General features: G+C 33.1%; 1 long non-coding RNA gene across 1 annotated transcript; it reads right to left on the bottom strand.

The window, feature by feature from the left end:
- Positions 1-1,374: 1,374 nt before the first annotated feature.
- Positions 1,375-19,445, bottom strand: LOC107854018. The gene is made up of 5 exons (XR_001669914.2): positions 19,283-19,445; positions 18,659-18,702; positions 4,738-4,826; positions 2,395-2,468; positions 1,375-1,694 (listed from the first exon to the last, which is right to left on the bottom strand). It is a non-coding gene; the product is annotated as an uncharacterized LOC107854018 (long non-coding RNA).
- Positions 19,446-25,799: the final 6,354 nt, after the last annotated feature.

Genomic DNA, 25,799 nt, shown 5'->3' with positions numbered 1-25,799 from the left:
GCAACTAAGCCTTTAGCTCCCTCAACTCAGCCGGAGCCATCGTATAGGGCAATAGAAATAGGACGATTACCTAGCTCTTGATCAATATAGAAACCAATGTCACAGCTGGTAGCATACCAGGAAAATCCTCAGGAAAAACCTCTTGGAACTCACACACCACAGAAATTGACTCAATAGATGAGACCTCTGCGGAAGTGTCCCAAAGATGTGCTATGAAGGCCAAACAAAATAAATTGGTTATAGGTCATTGACGATCTTATCACCAATATCACATTCCAGACAAGTCATCGATCAAATTCTATAGGTATCAACAACCTCTACTAGTTTTGGTCACTTTTATTTAAAACTTATTTTTTTGTCAAGCATTAAGAATTCGTTCACAGAAGGAACTCAAAAATAATGTCACATAGCTAGTTCACACAAGGAACTCATTATAATTTCAATACTAGAACTGCACAAAAATTCTAAATACAGTCTCAATGGTCGAACCACACAAGGATCCCTAAATAATATCAAATAATCAAAATACTCAAGGGTCCATCCACAACATCATTAACAAGAACCTCTCATTACGAAAAATACATATCACCTTAGTCTTTTATTCATGTCACTTTTCACCATTTTTTTCTGACATCATATTCTCATATCATCCTCTCAATTCTCATACCATCAATCTTATCAGTATAATAGTAACAAAAATAAGTAAGCACTATAGAATTTCTAGTTTCACAATAACAAGAAATCAAATAATCCATCACATTTATCAACAAAAATAACTTAGTCAATTTTCATCACTTAACAAAAATAATTCACAACAATGACAAAAATCTAGCAATAAAAGTTTAGCCAAATATCAAACACAAGAAATCAATAAGTTCACAACTTTCACAAATCTTTACCTATTAACAATAACTTTTAGAACTTATTAACAAATACCAATTAAAATCTTCTAGATTTTTATTCAAAATTATTAAGATACCAATTGGATGTCTAGATACCAATTGAATTCAATCTAGTAGCCTTACGAAGATTGGGTGTGGGGCTCTACACACCAATCTACAGAACTCTACTTAACACTGCTCTTATTAACAGATACCAATTGAAATCGCCAAATACCAATTGAATTCAAGAAATAGCACGTCAGAAAGAAGAATTTGAATTTTCCTAGTGTCCTATAGCCTCTCGAAAAAAATTACAGACGTCTCTGTGCTATTCTGTAATTCTGTAAGACTCTACTAGAAATATTTTTGTACGATGAGATCGATGAACCTAGAACTCTGATACCAACTTTGTCACGACCCAAATGGCCACGAATGGCACCCACACTAATCTTCCTGTAGGAGAACCATCTAAATCAAATCATTACCCAATCACTTAGTCAATATTAAGGTAATATTAATATAAATTCAACATAATAACAATAATTCATGACTAATTATTATTAATGCGGAAGTCAAACAAACTACTTACTAAAATTTCCAAGACCCGAAAGTCATCGTACAAGAACTACTAACAAAGATCATATCTAAAGTGATACCCAAAAATAAAGTAAATAAAGAATGTTTCATTGCCCGAAAGATGGACAAGAACAAATAAGATGACCCATGGCAGCCTGGAGATGGAGTGCACACCCTTGGATCAAGATCTTCTATCAAACTCTAGAGGTGAGGTCATGTCTGAGCCTAGAACACTTTCTGCACTCAACAAAAGAAGAGTACAGGGTAGTATTAGTACAAACCACTATGTACTGGAAGATATCATAGACCAACTCAATTTAATAACATGTACACAACATAAATCAAATAACAAGTAGACAGGCATCGTCACACAACAAATATTCAATGAATCAACAATACAGCAACAACAGGTCAAACAGTGCTCACAAACAAGACACATAACTATCAAAAGTATCAACCATACTATAAACATCCACAGAAATAACACAAATATGTACACACATGCTATGGGACTTATTTTTACCCAAATAGTCATGACCTAATGTACCGTACCGGCATGGTACCCGATCCAACATAAATATAAACATACCGACATGGTACCCACTCCAACATGAAAATAAACGTACCGGCGTGGTACTCGATCCAACATAAATATAAATGTACCGGCGTGGTACCCGATCCAACATAAACATAACAAGTATTATCAATATCAATTTACACAACCTCACAGCATGCCACACAATGTACCAAGTTTACAAGTACACTTAAAGTCATAAGACAATTTCATCAAGTCAATTTTCAATAAACATTTATACACTAATCAACAATCCAAACATCAACAATTTCAAGCATGTCCGAATACCAATCCACAAGTATCCAATTTAGGAGCATACACACAATTAAGTCAAGTCTAAACTCCAATTAAACTGTAACCTACCTCGATCGAAGAATTCAAATGTAGCTAGTCCGTAAGCGTCCTTCCCTTTCTCAAAGTTTTGAAATGTTCAAAATCTGTTTCAATATATATATAATTTTCATAAGAGTATTTCAACTAAACGGGTCATTATTCGATCCACAAATATTCTTACTCTAAAATTTCAAGCCTTTAAAACCTGAATTTATTAAAATTATAAGCATCAAAGGATAAAATTCTATGGAACCCTCGCATTTTTTAAAGCAAAACCGTATAGCATCTTTTTAGGAACTGGTAATGACATAAAATAAGATTAGCATCACTTTCTGTATCTACTTTCTGTGTATACTCTCACATGACAACCTAAGAAGAGAAACAGATCACAAAAGAATTGAAAATCATCAAAAAAAAAAAATGAAGATAGCATAAGAATCAGGAAACCATGCAACCACTAGAGCAGAAAAGCTTATTCTTTTAACAAGATACCAAACACTACAACATATATCATTCAACTAACCTTCCATCTAACAGTATGCCTCAAACTAAGATACTGCAGGTATTTCAATTATAAAGAAAATCATCATAAATAACCTCCCTTCAACATGATTATCCAATCATTACTTAAATGAAGTTTACTGCTTAATATTTAACTCACTTATATGCCACTTTTCATGAACTAAGGCTACCATTCTCATCATCATTAGGGCCCAATCACACCATTACTTGATCTGTCTAATATTAATACATTCGATAATTTAAAATCTCTTGGTAATAATAATTCACTAAAGAAAACGTTTCTTGCCTAATTTTTTTCCACCCACCCTCACGTAACTAGTAACAATAGATAGACAAGTACGAAATCAAATTTAACAAAGCAACTCTACCTGAAACTCAACCAAGAGAGATAGTATTTAAAGCTGCGGGTGAAAAAAATTGCTTTGTTGCTAACTGCTGTGTTCATCTGCCCTAGTTGGAAACCTCCGATATTATTCTCTAATATAATAAACTCTTCCACTTACACTTATTTTTTTGTTGGCCACATAAGTAAATAAATTGCTATTTTAACCCATTAATTTATTGATTAAATAATTATTAAAAATATCCAAAACTTTTAAACACCTCAAGAATTGGTACTACTCATTATCATAAGTCATAAATTATGTACCAACTACGGAAAACGTTAAATAGAGAAGATGAGAAAATTTCACAAACGACCGGGAGGGTCGTTATAAGAAGATATTTATATACTGCAAAAATGTGGCATGTAGCTATGTAGGTATAATTCTAAATCGATTTTATTCTATGATTTTCATTACATGAAATTTTGGGACCTAGATAAACTAATAATTAATAATGTTGATTGCTTATTTTGCCACACCCAGAGTGAATTGCTAACCATTTTGTTTTTAAATATTCTTTCAGTAAGCATAGGGGAAACGTTAGCATACTTGTTACCAAGGCCTTTCTAAACAGGAAGTACAAAAAAATAGAAATGAGAAAATAAATGCAGAAACAACCAGAAAATTTCATGCACTCAAACCTTGCTACACTTGTAGCTAAATAGGGCATAAGGTAATGTACCAAATATGGTTCTTACTCTTATTCTAGGTAGCTGATACAAGAAACTAAGCAAAAGCAACACAACAAATATAAGATGTGCAATCAATTGAAACTACTCTGTTCCCTGCTCATTGCATTTTTTCTTCACAAGAATCAAATCAGTATGGTAATAGCTTTCACAACATTAATTCAGAATTATTGATTCATACTTTGAGTAACTCACATATAAATTTAAATAAATTGATATACGAGGCCTATTAAATGCACACAATAACATTACAAAGAGAATAGAAATGCATATCAAGTAGGTAACATATCACAAAGAATGAACTTCATATTGTAGAGGACGACAACAGAACTTAAGAAGATGATATGGAGTTCAAGAATGATGATCTTCCTGACTTTCATATTTTATGCCAGGTTGTGCGGGCCGAACTTGAAACTTTTTAAAAGATGATCATGGAATTGAAATAATTTGAGGTTTTCCATTATCAAACAAGTACACACGGGCATATGTACTCATTAAGCCTACAATAATTGATAATTTTGTTCTTTTCTCACTTTTTTTCCAGATGCTTCATATTTTGGTTTTGTTAGATGAGGAGAGCTTCTTTCTTATTAAAGTTTTAATAAAGAAGGCTCTCAAAAACACTTGAACAATGATGATTGAAGATACATTTTTACTTATTTTTTCATTGCGTTTGACTCTATTTATGTGTTGAAATTTAACCAGGAGAAGCATGTCCTTAGCTACTTGTGTAGTTTATATTTTTTCTTAGTTAGAGTAGCAGTGGTTGATTTACAAACCTTGAGCATACTACACAAGCAACACAGTCATGAGTACTTTCATTTGCTTCAAAAAAGATCCTCGCCCTTGATGGATAGTAGAACAAAATCTAGCAACAAACCAACAAGAAAAAACAAAAATGACTTGAAAATTAGTTCCGAATTTCAGATTTTCTTTGTTTGCAAGTGTTTGAAACTGTATTGCAGTAAGAAAAATAAATGCACCATTACTAGGCCAATCAATTTCATTCAAAATACTAATTTCATGTAACCTAAAGCTAAATAAACTTCCAAAATTTTCATTGTCACAATAAAAAAAACAAACACGTAAGAAACATGCCCTTAATATACAAAAGCAACTTAGAGGTGCTCAAGCATACAACTAACTATTAAACTGAAGAGGCATGTATGTTTGGACCAAATGTCCCCTAAATTGCATTTGAAAAGGATACTTTATGGTAAGTGTATGTAGAATACAACACAGCCTGTAAAACTTAAGTGATGATTTAGCCAGTCCTTCAACTAATTATTAAACTCCACGATCTCATTTACTGTTGAACCAAAAGTGACCAAAAAATATAAACTGGAGGACCCTTTATGTTTAATTGTTCTCTCAAACATGATTTCACAGTAAGATTCCAATCTAAATAACTAATATGCAGGTAAAACAACATAAATCCACACAACCTGCATATATTTTCAGGTATTCCCTGGACGTACAGAAATAGAAAATGAAGAAACTTTGATAATGAAGTAGTAACCTAGCAAATAATAGTAATTCATCTTAGACAATCCATCCATAACAATAAAACAAAACAAGTAACCAAAACAAAAATTACATTCTCCAGTCATTGAAAAGTGTAGGAAGCTGAATATACATGAACTCAAGCAAGACATCCCATAATGAAACTATGAAATGAACTGTAAGATGCATAAATTTGAGCCTATAAAGACTCAGTAGCTTAAGGTCACTGATTCTTTCCCTTAAAGCTAAGTTTTAGATTAATCTCATCATTTTCTTTACTCTTTTTATGGTCTCTCTCGGATGATCCTAGTATCAAAAGCTTAAAAGTACCTTTGAAAATTTACAATCTGCAAAGATGTATGGAAGTAAATTAGTGATTTACTTTTTTATGCCTAGAGGTTCTATATTATGGATCTTGTAAGAAAGAGGTGGAAGTTGCTTCAATTTTGGTATTTTATCTCTAATCCAAACCTATGATAATTAAAAGTTTACAGAACTATTCAGCTTTCATGCCTCCTCTCAACTAATTCATATCCTTATTCAATCAGATATGTTGAAACAACTAAAGATAATGAATCGCTAGTCTAAGCAGAAGAGAGAAAACAAAAAGAAGTAAACTTTTCTACGTTTGCTTGCTACAGGGGTAGGATGATTTTGAAATTTTTGAAACTAATGAAAATTTTAAGAGATAAACACATTGCAGATATCATCATAACAGAAAAAATTTGGAAAACATTAGCTAATGGTAGATAGAATCAGATGCTTACTTTATCCTACCATCCTCAATGCAAGCAACACTACCCATGAACAATCTGTTAAGAGCATCATCCACTACGTTGGCCTTGCCTGGATGATACAGAACACTTATGTCATAGTCTTTCAACAACTCTAACCACCTTCTCTGACGTAAGTTCAAATCTTTTTGAGAAAATACATACTGCAAACTTTTATGGTCTGTAATACTATTCTGAGATGGTCTGCATGATTATGTTCATTGTGGGAGTAGACAATAATGTCATCTATGAAAACTATAATGAACATATCTAAGTACTGCTTGAACACTTTATTCATCAAGTCCATGAAAGCTACTGGGGCATTGGTAAGATCAAATGACATGACTAGAAATTCAAAGTGACCATACAGAGTTCTGAAAACTATTTTCAAAATGTCACATCCTCAGACTCTGAGCTGATAATAGCCAGATCTGAGGTCTATCTTAGAAAAGTAACTGGCACCCTAAAGTAGGTCAAATAAGTCTGGGAAGTGGATACTTGTTCTTAACTATGACTTTGTTCAACTAACGGTAATCAAGACACATTTTAAAAGAACTGTCTTTCTTACGCACGAATAGAACTGGTACGCCCCATGGGGAAATACTAGTCCTGATGAATCCCTTGTCTAGGAGATTCTTCAACTGTTTTTTTAATTCTTTGAGTTCTGCTGGAGCCATTCTATAAGGCAAAATAGAGATAGGTTGAGTATCTAGAAGAAGGTCTATTCCAAAGATAGGTTGAGTATCTGGAAGAAGGTCTATTCCAAAGTCAATTTCCCTTTCGGGAGAAACTCTGAGAAGATCTTTAGAAAACACATCTAGAAATTCACATGCTACTGAAACTGACTCAAGATTAGGGGTCTTGGAACTAGAGTCTTTAACTTGAACGAGATGATAGACACACCCCTGGGATATCATTTTTCTCGCTCTAAGGTATGAAATAAGTTGACTCCTAAATGCTGAAGTACTACCCCTCCATTCTAGGAAAGGTTCATTCGGGAATAGAAAATAGACAATTCTGTTTCTACAGTCAATTAAAGCATAACATGAATAAAGCCGATCCATGTCAAGAATGACGTCAAAATTTGTCATCTCTAACTCTACTAAGTCTGCTAAAGTAACTTTATGAGATACCATAACCAGATAGTTCCTGAATTTCCTCTGGGATATGATAGACTTACCCACTGTGGTAGAGACTGAGAAGGGCTCTGCTAGGATTTTGGGACTGACTTCGAAGTCAATATCTATATAAAGAGTTACAAAGGACAAAGAAGCTCTTGGATCTAGCAAAGCATAAATATGTAAAAGAAAAGCTTGTAATGTACCAGTGACCACATCAGGAGAACTTTCCTGATCCTGTCGGGAATAAAGTGCATAGAGTTTATTTGGGCGTTGCCCACTGGTGGCATTGGAAATGGCACCTTGCTGATTCGAGCGACCGAACTGAGCTGAGGGATGATTGTACTGACTGTGTGAACCTGACTGAGGACAATCTCCGATTCTGTGACCTGGCTTGCCGCACCCGAAACATACATCGTTGCCAGCTCTGTAGACACCCTGATGGTTTCTGCCACACATCTGGCAAAGAGGATTTGTTCGAGCACTGCTAACACTACCCTAAGATTTAGAGCCTGGTGTCCTATCCTTATTACTACTTTTGAACTTAGGAACTGGAGTACTGGCTGAGGAAAGAGCCGGAACTGAAGATTTTGAGCAGAACTGAGGACAGTTACCACATTCTGACTTAGGTTGAGTAAAGTTGAAGCTACCTATTCTAGCCCTCTTATTCTCCCTCTCTTTCTCTTTGGTCTTTTGCTCCTCTATCTGTTGAGCATGAACCATCAACCTAGCCAAGTCCATCTCTTTAATTAGCATCGCGGTTTTGACTAAACTTTCAGACACACCAGACATAAACTTAGTCATCTTAGATCAACTATCAGCTACCACATGAGGAGCATATCTGGCTAACTAAGTAAACTTAAAAGATTACTCCTTCACTATCATACTACACTGCTTCAAGTTAATGAATTCTAACACCTTATCTTCCCTCAACTCCAATTGGAAGAGCCTATCTAGAAAGGTAGTAGCAAACTCCTCCTATTTTATAGGCTCTGCATCTGCGGCTCTATCTGCCTTCCACTACTTAAACCATGTATGAAACACATCCTACAAATGATATGCAGCTAACTCAGCACTCTCACTAGTGTCTACCCCCATATTATTTGTGACCTTATGCACTATGTCAAGGAATTCCTATGGGTCCTCTTCAGACTTAGACCCTGAGAATGAAGAAGGGTTCATTTGGGTGAAGTCCCGAATTCTAGCTGCAGCAGTATTGGCCATTGGGTTGGCCTGAATAGCAGCTGGGAATTCATTCTGGGCTACCACAAAATGGGCTAAAGTGGTGAAAGCTGCTCTAAATTTTGTGGGAGAAACATGGTCATCCAGGAGATCTGCCTGAATGGGCGAAGGAGCTGGCTGGTTTCCAGTTCTTCTTTTGTTAGTTTTTTTGGGAGGGATATTCTTAAATGGAAGGGAAACTTGAATTAGACAGAGATATTAACTTGAGCTCATGCTCACTCGCATGAAATGAATATTGAAAGAAGGAAAACTTTTCCTAAAAATATCTCGTAGCCTCTTGTCCATAAGTATGGCGCACTATACACCGATCCACAAGACTCTACTTGATGCGTCTTTCAGACTCCCTAAGACTCTGTTGAACCTTAGGATCTGATACCAAGTCATATGGTGCTTACAACCTCGAAGGACCACCAGCTAACCCATGACTGGTAACTGCTGTGAGCACTGAATAATAATACTAAAATAATGTGGAAATTAGGTTGAAATGCCATAAGGTTCATAATCTGAATACTGATAAGTATAATAATTGATAATAACATCTGTAAACTAAATACTGCCTGAACTAGTCTAGTCTAAAAAACATCTACTGAACTGTCTGAATGTAGAGTTAATGGGACAAGCCTCCAACTAACTCCAACAAATAGATACTGAATCTACTATAATACTGAAACAAATACTATCCTCGATGGATAAAGACTCACTACGGAATCTTCTACTGCTAACTGAATCTGGCTAAGCGCGGTCAAGAACATGAGTGTCCGAACCTATGATATGAGACATCATAGCGCAAGAAAAGAGTATGCGATCAGTACATGGAATGTACTGGTATGCTAAGTGAGGTAGGCTGATATACATGGGTTCATATACATGAATAATAACTGACTGAATAATATGTATATGATTGAATGAGAGTACATGGATAACTGAAATTGCTATAAATACTGATTATGCAAGACTGTGCATATATATATAATGTAACTGATATCATACTGAAACTGAATACTGAGTTCGAATAACTGAATGACTGATATCTGAGATTACTGATAACTGAATTACTGATAACAGGGTGACTGTTTTTGACACTCCAAATTCTGTAGAACTGAAATAAGTTCTATGCTGAGTCTGATACTGAAACTATAACTGTGGGAGGTAATCATCTAATCGACATGCCCCTCTCTGAACTGATGGGGGTCCAACCTGTAACCCCAGTTGGAAGGGTGTCAGTACAGTGCCACGAGTACAGGCACTGGCTATGTGGATCCTCTGAAATGACGTCCCAAAGGACTAAGGGTCATCCTCTACTGGCAGGTTCCCTGATATGAATGGCATTACCCTCAATTGGTAGGTAACCACCTTATCAATCCTCAACTGTCAAGTTGATATCTCAGCCTATGCTGGCTACATAGTTCTGGAACTAAGGGATTGTTACTAAAGATCATACCCTCAACTAGCAGGTGAGCCCCCATCCCTAGATTCGCTCGGTGCTGAATCCTACTCCCAACTGAATAAACACTGAAATGATCACTAGACTGTACTAGGTTTAACTAAACTGTTACTAATCGTGTTGACTAACTGAACTGGACTGAGTTCACTGAGTTCTATAACTAACTGAGAACTACTGTTCATGACATTATTGAGACTATTCTGTAGCTACTATAATTCTAAGTAAATAGCTAAATTTTTGGGTATTGAATACCCCCCGGACTCGATAGCATCAATAGCAAGACATGGCAACATCTTGAAAGCATTACATTAATTATTTATTCCTCATGCATTCATTTAGACATTTTGTCAAACACTTGAGAGTCATGGATTTGTACATGAAAGGGACCACAAGAAATCATGTCATGGGTTCACTATTCAATTCATATAGGCATTTTATCAAACATTTGGAGAGCATAATTAATGCAACTAGAATTCATCAAGATATAAACATCATGGGTACTACATTCAACGTGCAAAATACAAGGGTTTAATATGAGAATCACATAATTCTATATATGTGCTAATTAATTCACTTGAAACTTGTAATGAATCTTGAATTGAAAACCAAACATCAATACATACATGAACACAATTAAATTCAAGCATGTAAATGATGAAATCAATAAACTTGTAGTTTAAAAAGGGTTCTTGAACTCCAAGGGTGGAAGAAAACCCAAGGATGAACATCTAACATACCTTGGTAATTGAATTCGTGAAAATCATTGGTGTGTTCTTGAAGATTGGACTTGAAATTAAATGACCTAGGGTTTTGTTCTTGAGAGGATTTGAGAGAAAGTGAGTGATTTTTCTCTTAGGATAGCTTAATTTCGTGTTTTAGGGCTAAATAACAGTGGATAATTTAACTTAATTACCTCTCTAGATGCGGAACTAAAAGAGTAAAAATTGTGCTCAGTGATGCGCAGATTGACGCGCTGTGTCAATGGGTCAACGCGATGTATCGAGATCACGTCGGCTAACTGGAAATTACATGCTTAACACGGGTGATGATGTTGTCGATGCGATGGACAATGCAGCGCGTCGAGATTGCATTGATCCACTATTTTGGGCATCCAAATAGGCTTCTAACGATGTTCAAAAAATCCAAAACTCATCCGAGAACACCTATTGACATCCCTGATTGTGAATCAATTTAAAATTTGACATTTTAAGGTCGTAAGAATTGAAAATAAAGTCATTGAAATATCGAGGCCAAAAATTAGACGAAGTGTCAATACTTAGCTAAAATTTTCTAAGTCCAGGACCTATTTTGGCATGCTATACATGACTGAATCGACTGAGATTTTACGGGAACTTACAAGATCTCTCAACAATAAATCAAAAGCCTCTACAAGTTTTATCATTGCCATTGATACTTTATCCCATACTATTAACTTGGTATCTTGAATTAAAGCAGCAAATGAACTTTGTTTACTTATATTACGACTGTAGTTTTATCCTATGTTGATAAGAAGTTTGAAGTGTGAGTGAGCAGTTCGTCCTCTGGGGAGTACAGAAGCTGCAACACCGGAAGTTATTGTAGCTAAAGCAACAAGTCCTTTGGATCTTACAGTACCTAGTAAAGCTCGGTATAAAAATATTTTTCTAGTTCCTCTTGGTCCATCAACATAAAAAGCTCCCAATTCATTTAATAATATTTTATTAAGAAATGCACTATAAGCAGTAAGCTTCTCTCTATTCAGTTTCTTATATAGCAGTAAATTTTCTTCAGTTACAGCTATGTTCCTTTCTAAATAGATGTCTCTAGACTCTTGCGTTATTCTGTAAGAAAATGTGGAAGGTGTAAAATTTTTTGATATGATTTTGAACTCAATTATGTTTGTCCCATTGAATGTAATATGATGTTTATGTGGTTCATAACCATATAACGAATGTTAATTGTTTGTATATTTGTTGTAATTATAAAATCTTCAGACATAGGTATTTCAAATTTTTTCCATAAAGCTTTTGGATTTGCAGAATTATAACATACTAATAGTGTGGCAAATAAACGACGTAAACTACATGGCATTTGGTAAGTAGTAGCTTTTGATGGGTATTCAATTAAGTTATTATCGGAAGTTAACAATCCTCTTTTTTCTACAAATTCTCTAAATGTCGTGCAACATATGCCATTTATAGTTCTAAGTTCGTTATATGATTTACGACCTCGTATATTCATTATTAATAATCACAGATAGTATCTTTCTCCTTCGGTTGGATGACAACTGACAAAACGTCCAATAGCATAACGTTGTTTTTTGCGTGTTTATATTTATCACTGATTAACCAGACAAAGTGTTGTGGGAATTCTTTGTATAGTAAATTAAGATTTATGGCGTGTCTATTTGTTTGATTCATTGCGAAAAATTTTGTTAGCATTGTTCTTTTATTTTCTGGACTGTTCAAAATTGAACTTAATTTTGCTGTTGTTTTGAAAGAGATAAATTATTGGTCTTAAAGATGTACCTGGATTTGATACACATTTAATTCATTTCACAATTATTGGTCTTAAAGATGTACCTGGATTTGATACACATTTAATTTATTTCACTAATAGGAAAAGCAAACATACGCCACATAGCTTCTGGCGGTGATACCCCACCTGTACGATATTCTTTTATTTCATCTATTTTTGTATATGTTTCATTAGTTTGAAGATTGAAAATTATTTTATCATGACCTTTGCAAATGTATTTGTAGATATATTTAACAACTTTAATATCTGCACAAATTTTAATATTTATGGGACAGTTAAATTTACTCAGTAAATATGGATTGTGTGGTACGACCCATGAATTGTCAAGATATTAAATTCTAACTTCTACAAATTTTCAGTGTCTTGTCTTCTATAAATTGGGTATGAATTTTCTCCTTTAGATGTTTCATTTGCATAATTTTTAGTGTATTTAAATTTACAAGTTCCTTTTGCTTCCATGCCTGAGTTGTTAGGATTTAAACTTCCGTAAGGACCATGCATAATATGTTTAGCAACCAAAGAGTGTAAATATTCATTTGTGTCGACATCAGATATTTCAGCACAAATGATTTTGTCATAAGCCTTTGGTGTTAATAACTTATACTCATCCTCAAGTATAATAAGAAAATGAGCATGAGGAAGACCTCTTTTTTGAACTTCTATAGTGTACATATAAGCAATAACTTTTTCAAATATTTTTGTTTTAACAAGATCTGACTTTAGTTCTTCCACTTTTGCTTTAAATACTTGACTTATTAAATCGGATCTATATTGTATTTCATCAGTCGTTAGCAACAGATGTTCTATATCAAGCCATGAATGATTACATGTCATTGTTAAGAAAATATTCATTTTTCCAAAATGGTGTACTAATGCAATGGCGTCCATGTATCTACGTCGCATATCTCGTGGACCCCCTATAAAGCTAGTAGGTAAGAATGTTTTCGGGCAATATTTGAAACTTCTGTTTCTCCTAGTCGTTGTAGATCAATAAATTCCGCTAATATTTCAGTTTGAAATAAATCTTGATTAAGTAAAAAGAAGTTTAATCTTTGTTTTTTGTGTTTTATATATTGATCTACCGAATATTGTTGTAATAATCTTTCAAAATGTAAAGTGACACTTTCTTCATTATCTCTAAGTTGAAGTTTGTAACAATAATATTCACTACAGAAATAAGTATTATTTTTTTCGTTGTTTTTGTAAAATTCCTTTTTTAATATTAAGGTATCCATCAATGGAAGACATGTTTCTGACAAGTGGAAGTTGTTTATGTTTGCAGGAAGAACGATTTCTCGAAGAATTATTTGGTTGCAAAATCATTTATATGCCACAATGCCATTCACTTTCGCCATATGAAAATAACAAAGGTTATTGTAAGGAGTCGTAGCAACCATAGTAATAGTGAACCAATTGGCTACTGTTACTATACGTGTGAACACAAATATATGGTATAGAAATAGGGCTATTCAATTCTTCGTAAGTTCATATTATTGCTACTTGTGATACATTGGGTAAGTTGTATGTTCATTGATCCAAGGTAGAATCACAATTAAGTGCAATATAGAAATTAGACAAAATTGAAATATTTGTTAAAGATTTTAAAAACTGAGAGTATGAATTAATTCGTAGAATATCCATCAAGTTTTCAATAAAATATTTGTCTAGTTCTTCTGAGAAAGTCATTCTATTTACTCTCTCATTCTCATTGTCATAGAAATAAAGTTGTAAACTTTTTGTTTTATTACCTGCAGCAATGAGGTTAGGTAAGAAATGATACATTTGCTCTTGTACCTTAAATGTGTAGATACCTTTAGTTATATTTGCCAACTCCTTATCATACTTTACACCAAGTGAACTAAAGGCAAACATGTTATTGAATGTAGTGATGTAAATGTTTAGATTCTTCAAATTGGCTATAATAAAGATGCTTTAATGCAGAAGGTAGTTGGTGTGAAACTAATTTTATGGAACCATTGGTACAACAGAAGGTTCAAGTTTCGTGTTGAAATCTTTTGGCTGCACAAAATTTACAGTTTGGAACATTTTTTAAATAGTAGGAGAGCAGGGTAATTGATCGATATGCCAGCAACCCATCTATGTTGCTTTGCGTACTGCAATATTTTAGATTCATGAAAATTAAACGTAAATGGTGGTAAGAAGTGAAAGTAAAATTTGATTTAACTAACCATTTCTGAAAGCAGAAGGTTTATCCCTAATATACAGAGCAGGCTGAGGAAGAATCATGTTGCTCTAAAAGAGGAGTTGACGGATTAGAAGCGCTAGCAGTAGAATTTTCTAAGGGAGCCTGCTTTTATGCAGCATATTCCACTCTTCGTCATTTGAGAAGTACCTTTTTTTCAGATGACATTTCCCTGTAAGCAATACGACGTCGAAGATTTTTCTCCATTTAGATATCAGTTATCTTTCTTTTTATTTAGACATTTGACTTCACAATCTTTTTGTTTTATAATTTTTTGTGGCTGTTATTTTTCTTATTCCTACAAACAAAACATATGCTTAGACAATAGAATTAAAAAATAAAATAGAACAAATTTACTTTATGTAATTGGAAACATAACATCCTAATGTGCATTGAACGCCAAAAAACAAAACAAGAAGACATCTAATTTGAGTGGAAAAGAGGACAAAAACCCACCACAAATGTAGAAACAGGTAACGGGACAGCAGGAAAATAATCCCGCAAAACTTGTTAGAACAAATTGAAATGAAAGTTTTAGGAAAAAAGAAAAATTGTTAAAAAAACACATGCAAAATAAAAAAAATCAATAAAAGCAAAGTTCATTCGGTAGATAATACATCGAAAACAGTGACTTTCTTCTATTCAAAATAAGGAACCTAAATCATTATACACTTCTCAATGTGTTAAACAAGTCATACAACAAATTTTATACACTCTTGTGTGATATTTTGATACTCTGTAGCAAAATTAATTATGTTTCTTGCTCTGTTTATTAAGCATTTGTTCAAACAATGGAAGAATTAAATCACACAAACTTCTATCCTATTCTGTACTTGATATCTTCCATCCCAAAGTGAATATGTGAATAAAATTAAAAGAAGACTAACATAATTATCTGAATCTGCATTTTTAACAATTCTTTCTACATTGCCCCCTATAAGCTTACATCACTCAAACTGAATTTTAATCTAGGAATGTGTAATATGACAATAGCAACTCTCACACTTGAAATCTGCATCAAATACCCCAAACACCTCAGTTATAAGAAATGAAATCTCCCTCCAGTTTAACACTATGGACTAATCTCTCTATCTCATTTTAATGATGGTCATAAATATGATATGGTCTTTGAATGTAAATAGAGTTTAAAATGTGATTTTACTTGGTATGTTATATTAGTGTTGACAAGAAAACTATTGAAGTAATTGTTTGACAGAGAAAAGTATCAAATGAAAGTTCAAAACTTCTTTTTGTTTTAATGAATTTGAATTATTAAAGAAATGTATTGCTCTTAGAGATATAGGATGAAAGACAAGTGTGGAATAAATTGGGAAAGGAGAATAATATTTGTATTTCAGTTTCACTTATTTCAAATATTCAGTTTTAGCGCAATTCCTTTCTTTGACAAGTAGGTTGTCCTTGAATTGATTGATTTGATCCTTCAAAAATGTGTGGCTTTCAAGGATCCGACACACACGAGATGTCATTTGTGAAGAATCCGAGCAACATAAGTCGGTTTAACCTATGAATGTCAAATTTTAACAGAGAATTTGAACAGAAGTGCTAATATATTCTTTGAATTTTTCTACATTTCTTACAAGCTTACAGATCACTAGATTTCCTTAATCGTGCCTGGCCTAGTGGTTTAGCCTTTAACAGCATTGGAATAAAAGTTGAAGGTCTTAAGTTGTATCAATGTTAGCTGGTCCTAATTTTTAACCACTTGAATATTGATATCAAATGTTATTAGCAAGTTATATTTTCATTTTCCTCTTTGATTTAGCTTCTAATGATGGAATATCTGATTTACAGAAGGAGAGTGAATCATTATCTAGTGAAATGGCCGATCTTAAGAAAGAGAAAGAAGCTGCATTGAGCAAGATAAGTCAGCTTGAGAAGGAAGGAGAATCTGCACTCAGTAATAGAGTTGCAGTAAAGAAGAAAAAACTGACAAAAGTTACGTGTTTTGTGCTATAAGGTGATTTCTTTTTATCAGGTTTGGCTGGTAAGAGGTAAAACACACCCACTGAAAAAGTCGAGGTGTGAGCAAACTAACCAAACACCTCAGTTATAAGAAATGGAATCCCCCTTCAGTTTAACACTATGGACTAATCCCTCTATCTCATTTTAATAATGGTGACAAATATGATATGGTCTTTGAATGTAAATAGAGTTTAAAATGTTATTTTACTTGGTACGTTATATTAGTGTTAACAAGAAAACTATTGAAGTAATTATTTAACAGAGAAAAATATCAAATGAAAGTTCAAAACTTCTTTTCGTTTTAATGAATTTGAATTATTAAGGAAATGTATTGCTCTTAGGCACTTTGGATGAAAGAGAAGTGTGGAATAAATTGGGAAAGGAGAGTAATATTCTTCTTTTAGTTTCACTGATTTCAAATATTCAGTTTTAGTGCAATTCTTTTCTTTGATAAGTAGGTTCTCCTTGATTTGATTGATTTGATCCTTCAAAATGCGTGACTTTTGAAGGATACGACACACACCTGATGTCATTTGTGAAGAATCCGAGCAACATAGGTCGGTTTAACCTATGAATGTCCATTTTTTCCAGAGAATTTAACCAGAGGTGCTAATATCTTCTCTGACTTTTTCTACATTTCTTACAGGCTTACCTACAACTAGATTTCCTTAATTGTGCCTGCCCTAGAGGTTTAGCCTTTAACAGTATTGGAATAAAAGTTGAAGGTCTTGAGTTGTATCAATGTTGTTGGTCCCAATTTTTAACCACTTGAATATTGTTCCATTTTTCAATGTGATTTAGCTCCTAATGATGGAATATCTAATTTATAGAAGGAGAATGGAGAGCTAACAAGTAAAATGGACGATCTTGAGAAGGAGAAAGAAGCTGCATTGAGCAAGATAAGTTAGCTTGAGAGGGAAGGAGAATCTGCACTTGGTAAGATAACTGCGGTAAAGAAGAAAAAACAAGCTGCAATGTTTAAAATGTACGAACTTGAGAAGGAGAAAGAACGTACAGTGAGTAAGGTGGCTTTGCTTGAGAGAGAGGGAAAAGCTGCATTCATTAAGATAACTGTCCTTGAGATGGAGAAACAAGCTGCATCAAGTAAGATAGAGTAGTTTGAAAAGTAGAAAGAAGATGCGGCCAGGAAGATAACTTTGCTTGAGAAGGAGCTCGAAGCTAAGAGAAATTTGGATTGTACACAAATACTAAACTTTAAAAGGAGGAGGAGCTAAGAACCAAGTTTGAGGATTTCAAGAGGCATACAAATGTTGAGCGTAAGATAGAGAAAGATGTTGCAATGAGTAAGATAGCTATGCTTGAGAAGGAGCTCAAACTAAGTAAGTTAGAGCATATAAGCAAGCTATAAAAGCTATAAGGGAGATTCAAGTTGAAGATAAAGAACCCAGGGAAAAGATGAAAGAGTTGACCATAACTATGCAAAAGCTCACTGAGGTGCTCAATCAGTCCAATAATTGTTATGAAAATTGCTATCAGATAGTCTGAAAGAACAAATTACATAGAAGAAAGCAAAGTCCACAAATTGCGTAGGTAAAGAGGTTTTTAGCCTTTCTAAAGAGACAAAGTTTAGCCTTGCCATTTCCCTGATAATTCACCGAAGCTTAGTGTGATGACTTGTAGTTGTCTTAAAGACAATATAAACACCTTATGGACATCAATAGAAATCATATCCCGGATGAATGTAAATAGAGAAATGTAAAGATGCTGCAAAAAGTGATAAAAATGAAGAAAAAATGTGTGATCGAAATCTCTGCAGGCACAACATTCTACATAAAAATCAGGGGAAAATGTATATCATAGAACATCTATGATACCAAAATTGAACATGAAAATTGAATGAAGATACCACAATAAAAGAGAGTAATAATAAATAACTTCAAAGAAGAAGAAACTCACCAGAAACAAAAGATACAGTCTATGCAGAACGTGATCAGAACAATCTGAAAAGAAAACAATAAGCAAACAATCACTAAAACTAAAACACAAATCATTATAAAAAGACAAGGTCAATACATGCAAAATTCAAAAATCAACAAAAAATCAAATTTAACCCAGCTAGTAAGTGGTCGGAAGGGAAAATTACGGAAAAAACACGGAAAAATGTCTCTACTTGTTTAGTCTTTGTTTAGAGCACACGCAATCACTAAAACTAAAACACAAACCGATATAAAAACATAATCTCAATACATGAAAGATAAAAAAATCAATAAAAATGGAAGTTAACCCAACTGATAACCAATTCGAAGGAAAAATTATGGGAAAAATTAGGAAAAAAATCATTGCTTGTTTAGTCTTTGTTGATAACACATGCAATTACAACCCACATACATGCATATTAACAATAGAGAATAAAAATACATACAACTTCAAAAAAATAATAAAATTCACTGCAAACATATAGAAAATGTAGAAAATAAAAGAGAAAAAGTATTGTACCAGACACTTAAAAGATTAACAATACAATCATTTTTTGAATTGTTTTTTCAACATCCAGATAAAATTTACTACAATTAGACAAACCTTACTACAATTATATATGCAGAAATTTTAATATATTTTTTAGCAGCTAAGAACAGATTTTCTTTGAAGCATGATTTTTGTTGTGAAGATGTGTAAGAAATTAATTGGAAAAGCAAAAAGCAAAGAGAAAATGAAAATGAAAGAAATGAATTTGGGAAGTAAAAAAGCAAGGGGGAAAACACATGGAGGTGTAATTACCACATAACCATCATTATTGATTGTTGATGTTATTTACGAAAATACCAAAACATCCTTCGTATTACATCAAAGCTTTACTTATATATAGGTGTAATAGTAATTTTATTTGTATCTTAGTGCTCTCGGGGTGAAGTGCACTATAATTAGTAATGCTTTGTTTCTCTCTTTTTTTTTTAATCAAATTTATCTCTATTTTAAAAAATTAATTAAATATATTTTTATTATATTTTGAAATTGATTTTATCTTCGTTATCATATTTTAAAATCAAATTTATTCTTTAACGATATATATTTTGAGATCAAAATTATTCTCATACAGGTCAAATCAATATTAAATGCCTACTTTTTAAAAATAAAACACAATCTAATCTTACTCGCTCGACACAACTCGCACCACAAAAAAACACAAATAAATAAACCTCTTCAGTATTGTTTTTTCCTAATGAAATTAAGCGACTGAATAGTTATTGAATCTGCATCAATGCAAACACAAAAAATATAGTCTCTCTCAATTCATAAATCTGCAAAATTTGTATCAGTGCAGACACAAACAAATATAATCCTTCCTCAATTTATGAATTTACGTTAGTGCAAAGCTCATAAAAATTGACACTAACTGTCAAAATACAACAGATTAAACCCACTCCATATTTTTTTTGAATAATTAAGTTAAAATATCTCTGTATGTCTCAAACATGACATCTCTTTATTCTTTTGTCTTTATATATAATTAGAATCTACACAAATTTTTCATCATTGTCATTTCCTTAGAAAACTTATAAGCTTATTTTATTATAAAAATCGCAGTCCCAATCTTGTTAGTTATGATGATACTGGATATTTATCTGGCCTACATAAAGTTCGATCTTAAACAGGCTATGTATGCATATGTGGGATACTGTTATATCTTGGAGATTTACCAAAGCAGTTTATCGTAGTCACTTTATCAACCATGTTGAGATAATAATTATTCAAGATGTAAGTCAAAATATGTGTGGTTGACGTAGATGATACATCTATAATTTGAGAAAAATATAATTTAAGGAAGGATTCATGAAAAAAACGAAGTGCATTTCACCAAAGTTTTTCTATACACACGAGCTTCAAAAAAATGATGATCTTAACATGCAATATAATTCGTTCAAGTGACAATGTAGTTGATTTATTCACCAAATCTCTTTCAACTGTAACTTTCAAAAAATTGATGCACAAGATCGAAATACAAAGATTCAAAAATGTTCTCATTAGGGAGAGCTAATACGCGCTGTATCTTTTTCCCTTATAAAATTTTATGCCACGAAATTTTTTCTATAAGATTTTTAATGAAACAACCTATATACATATTATTATAGTGTATACTCTTTTCTCTTCACTAAATATTTTCTTCATTAGGTCTTTTTTAATAAAATTTTAACGAGACATGTTATCTATTCGTTAGATATTCAAGAAGAAGTATTATAAATATATTATTTTCTCTGTTTAAAAAGAATGACGTACTTTAACTTGACACAAAGTTTAATAAAATAAAGAAAACTTTTGAATCTTGTGGCCTTAAATTAAAGTTGTATCAAATGTATCAAAATGCTCTTTAATCTTGTAGTTCTAAATATGTCACGTGAAAAGTTGAAATTAATGTATTACCAAAAGAGAAATAGACTCATTCTTTTTAAAATAAACTAAAAAGAAAGTAGGTCATTCTTTTTGAAACAGGGGAAATATCATATATAAAAATGTCTACCTCTACATAAGTTACAAATTTTAATTTTAAGACAACTTATTTTTCTCCAATAAATAAAGGAGAATGGAGTTCTCCTTTAATGTTATTCCCCTTCATGAATTGCTCAAGAGAAATAAAGAAGTATCCTTTATTCTCTCCATTGATCTTCTTGTTCTTACTTTAATCTATATATTTGTACCAAAAATACATTAATTCATATTTTTTCTATTTTAATTTTAATTATCATTTTGACAAAAACATATTGATAATTTTTAATTTTAATAATATTGAATCCATACGGACGTGAACCGTTTCCTCTAGTGAACCAGAAGTGGTAGAATTATTTCATAAATCGTGATTCGTCAAATCCGTTCAAGTTTGAATGGACATTTGACCTGCCTAATGAGCTTGTGGAAATGCCAGTACCCTGAGAGGGGTATCCCAATTAAGGGGTGTTAAGTGGGTTGGGTCGGATCAATTCAGAATCGACTCATTAAATTTAATTGGGTTGTGAATCGGGCTGGGACTGGATTGTGGTTAAGTGAGCCGGTTTGAATTTGAGTTTAATAGTAAAAATTTTAAAAATAAATCTAATCCGACCCACTTAACCCAACCCGATTAATAATACTTGATAGTAAATTAATAATATATTAAAAGTAAGTTTTTAATTTAAACTAGAAATTCAATTTAAATCATTAAATGAAAAAAAATTACAAAGTAAGGACTAAGGAGTGAATGAATGTTCAATTTATTTATTGCGAAATGATCCAAAATTTATAATTTACATGAATGAAAAATCTACAAATTATGCATTATTTTTTCCAACTCATTCATATTAATATTAACAGGAACTTGCATAGAATAGTCAAAGTCAACGGGGACAAAATCATGCATTGGACTTGATTTTGCTGAGTTCTCCCGTGAAGACATAATTTCTTCAAGTTTCTGCTCGTCGTTCAGCTTCGGTTCCATTCCTTGATTTCTTCTTTCCGCTCTAATCCAATCTCTGAGGCAAACTAGAACATTCATTGCATTGTTTCCCAATGAGTGTCGATTGTCTCCAAGTTGCTGTCGTCTCCAAGTTGCTGTCGTTCTTGACTAGAAGCGCTCTCTGATGCAACGATTGACATTGGAACATTCAAGATATCTCTAGCTTTATTACTCCTCCACCAATTCAATGTATTAATCCGTCGTTTGCGATCCTCTGGCGACGATCGAAAATAATATGTAAGCTCTTCCCGATAAATTGATGTGTAAGCTCTCTCATCAACACTGCTCCAACAAGGTAAATCATAAAAGGAATAAAAAAATCACTATGTGCCGACCTTTTAAAAGATGATGGTTCCTCAGGCGGATGAGGAGCGACAGTTAGAGTGATATTCATAGGTACGACTAAATCAACTAAATCAGCATAGTGATTGTATAATTTTTCTGTGTATTTATTCGCATCACCCGTAGCCGTCCACAAATCAGGTTGTACTTGTTCAGAATCATTGTTAGTATTTATTTCTAAGTTAGCATAAATAATAGTACTAAAGTGGCACATGGTATTATATTTCATGCACGGATTTAGCATAGCATCAACCAAGTAAATAGGGAGAATCGGGAAAAAATATTTTTTAAATTTAGTAAACATGACACCAACTTCTTTATAACCTTCTTTATTTTATATTCTTTGAGCAAACCAAAAATATCGACTATATATGTCAAAATATTACAAACAGTAGGATAATAAGCATTAAAAAATTCAACCGTAGCTATATAAAATTTTTCTAAAAACTTAACAAGATCATTAATTACAACTCAATCAGAATCATGTAGCATGCAATTAGCAGAATTAGCAAATGAACCACAATGTTGGTTAAAAGCTAGTGTAATAGAAACTCTATATTTATAACAAGTTTTTAAAAAATCATACGTAGAATTTCATCTAATATCAATTTCCTTAGACATCAATATCGGCGCAAGTCCATTTTCTTGACATTTAACTTTAAATTCTCGAATTCTTTTTCTTCGATTATTTCCTTAAATAAAATCAACAGCAAGACGAATTTTTTCAATATAAAACTCAAAAAACTCAAGACCATCTTTTACAATTAAATTATATATATGACATGCACACTTAATATGAAAAATTTTAGGTAACGATGGAGATAACTTAGATTTTAACTTTGGTATAGCAGTCTTGTTATAAGAAGCATTATCAAAAGCAATACATAAGATTTAATTTTTGATACCATAAAATTCTGCAACTTTAACAATCGAATCAGTAATAAAATCTCCAGTATATTTATGATGAGCAAGAATACGTTTTTGCATCATAAATTACTATTCATCCAGTGATAAGTAACAGTTAAATAATTATTTTTATTTACAGCACCACCAAGATCAGAAGTTAGGGACAATCTACATTGAATATTTTTTAACAATGTTGATAAATAAAAATAATATTGTGAATGAAGTCTAAAAATATCAGACCGACAAGTAATTTTAAGAATACCATTAAAAATAGGATTATAAATTGCTTGAATATAATGAATAAAGGCATCGAAAGAAGGAAAACTAAAAGACAAACAACTCACAGCTATCATTTTAGTTATTTCTTCTCGGTCCCTCAATTTATTATACTTCTTCATTACCTGATCGATTTCTGGGTCCATTCTAGTTAGCGTTGGCCCACCAACATCCTCACCACCTTGTACAATATCTAACTCTCTTTCGTGAGCATCACATATATGTCTCATTAACGTACCTGTTCCCTTTACTTGCCTCCGCTTTTATGCTTATATATTTGTTTATAAATATTACATTGCACCTCAGTATCTGATATACGTTCAAAAAATTACTATGCAATATTAGTTGTTTTATGAGTGGGGAGGACGGAGAGGGAGATTAACTGATTCAGATCTAACGTTAGCATTTCCTACTGCGAGTGTCTCACCAATATTTTCATCATCTTCGTCTAAATTAACCGCATCTAAATTAACCATATCTACTTCATTTTCTTCTTCTATAATGTAATTTTTCTAAGCTTCTACATAATCCATACGTCGGCACCTACACCTAAAAATACACCTACTTCTTCCTCAAAAGATTGACTAAGCAGTGCCGGAAGCACACGAATATATCTACTACTTGAAGTACCTCTACCGCTAGTAATTCATATTTTACTACCACTATCGCTTCCGGGACAAAAAATCTTAACACCTTTAGTTGCGAGGTTTCTTAATTTATCCATAATATAAATTAAACTAAAAAAATTTAAAATATACAAATATAATAAAATTAAATATTCAACAATTAATACACTAAATAAAAATTAAACGTAAGAGATGGAACGACAATACCAAATTTTGAAAGTATCCGAAGGTTGCGACTTTAGAAACTTCCACTCGTACTTTGTAATCGCAAATTGAAAAAATTAAAGTGAGCACTTTAGGAAATTAAATATATAGAATGTTTGAGAATTGAGATTTGAGAGAGAATGAGAATTGAAAGAATGAAAAATTGTGTGAAAAATGGTTTGAAAGTGTAGGACATTTATAGAAATTTTTTGAGGGTTAAAAGATATTTTAAAAGTAAAAAAAAAATTTTTTAATAAAAAATCACAAACTAGCCGTTTGGACCAAAAAACAACTATATAGCCATTGGACCAATTGCTAGTTTGGACTTTGGGCCCCACAACCCACTTTTTTTTTCTTTTTTTAAAGAAATAAATCCGGACCGGTTAACCGACAGACCCGGATCGGGGACGATTAATCGACGGGCTCGAACCGGACTTGATCGGGGCCAAGTTAATCGGGCCCAATCAAAAAATTAAATCGACCCGAGACCCGGATCAGGGCCGATTAATCGACGGGCCTAAACCGGACTTGATCCGAGCCGAGTTAACCGGGCCTAATCAAAAAATTAAATCGACCCGATACCCGATACCCTACAGCCCATGGGCTGACCAAGCCAGGGCAAACCGGACCAATTTCCGGTACCCTACAGCCCATGGGTTGATCAAGCCAGGTCAAAATGGACCAATTTGATCCGGGCCGAGTTAACCGAGTTCAATCAAAAAATTAAATCGATCCGGAATCCGATACTCTACAGCCCATGGACTGATCGAGCCGGGTCAAACCGGTCCAATTTTCGGTACTCTAAGCCCATGGGTTGACCAAATCGGGTCAAACCGGACCAATTTTTTAAACAGGCCGATTCTGGCCGGGTCAACTAGGCCAGTTTGACAGACTTACTTTGAATACTTGCAGTTGGTTCCTGAATTATATTAGTAAACTCATGCATTTCTGCGTTAACCAAGTGTAGCAGAGTTTCCATACCAACTTGATTGAGAACGTAGCAATAGAAGCAGGTCAATGGTTAGAGAAAGGCATAAGGTCAGCTCCATCGACACAACCAATAAATTCGCTTATTTAAGAACAGAAAAGTTTTAAGTGCAATTAGAAAGGTCCAAACTAGCAAAAATGGCTAAACAAAAACAAAAGATAAGATTTGTTTGCTAAATCTATTAATCTTATTAACATTTTAAGCAAAAAAAGATCGGACACATGATATGTAGTCTTTAGGTACAGAGAATATCTTTGTTCGCTACTGTTA

The sequence above is a fragment of the Capsicum annuum genome, chromosome 1, assembly GCF_002878395.1.
Source record: "Capsicum annuum cultivar UCD-10X-F1 chromosome 1, UCD10Xv1.1, whole genome shotgun sequence".
Lineage (NCBI taxonomy): Eukaryota > Viridiplantae > Streptophyta > Magnoliopsida > Solanales > Solanaceae > Capsicum > Capsicum annuum.
This window is presented reverse-complemented; position numbering and strand designations above follow the sequence as displayed.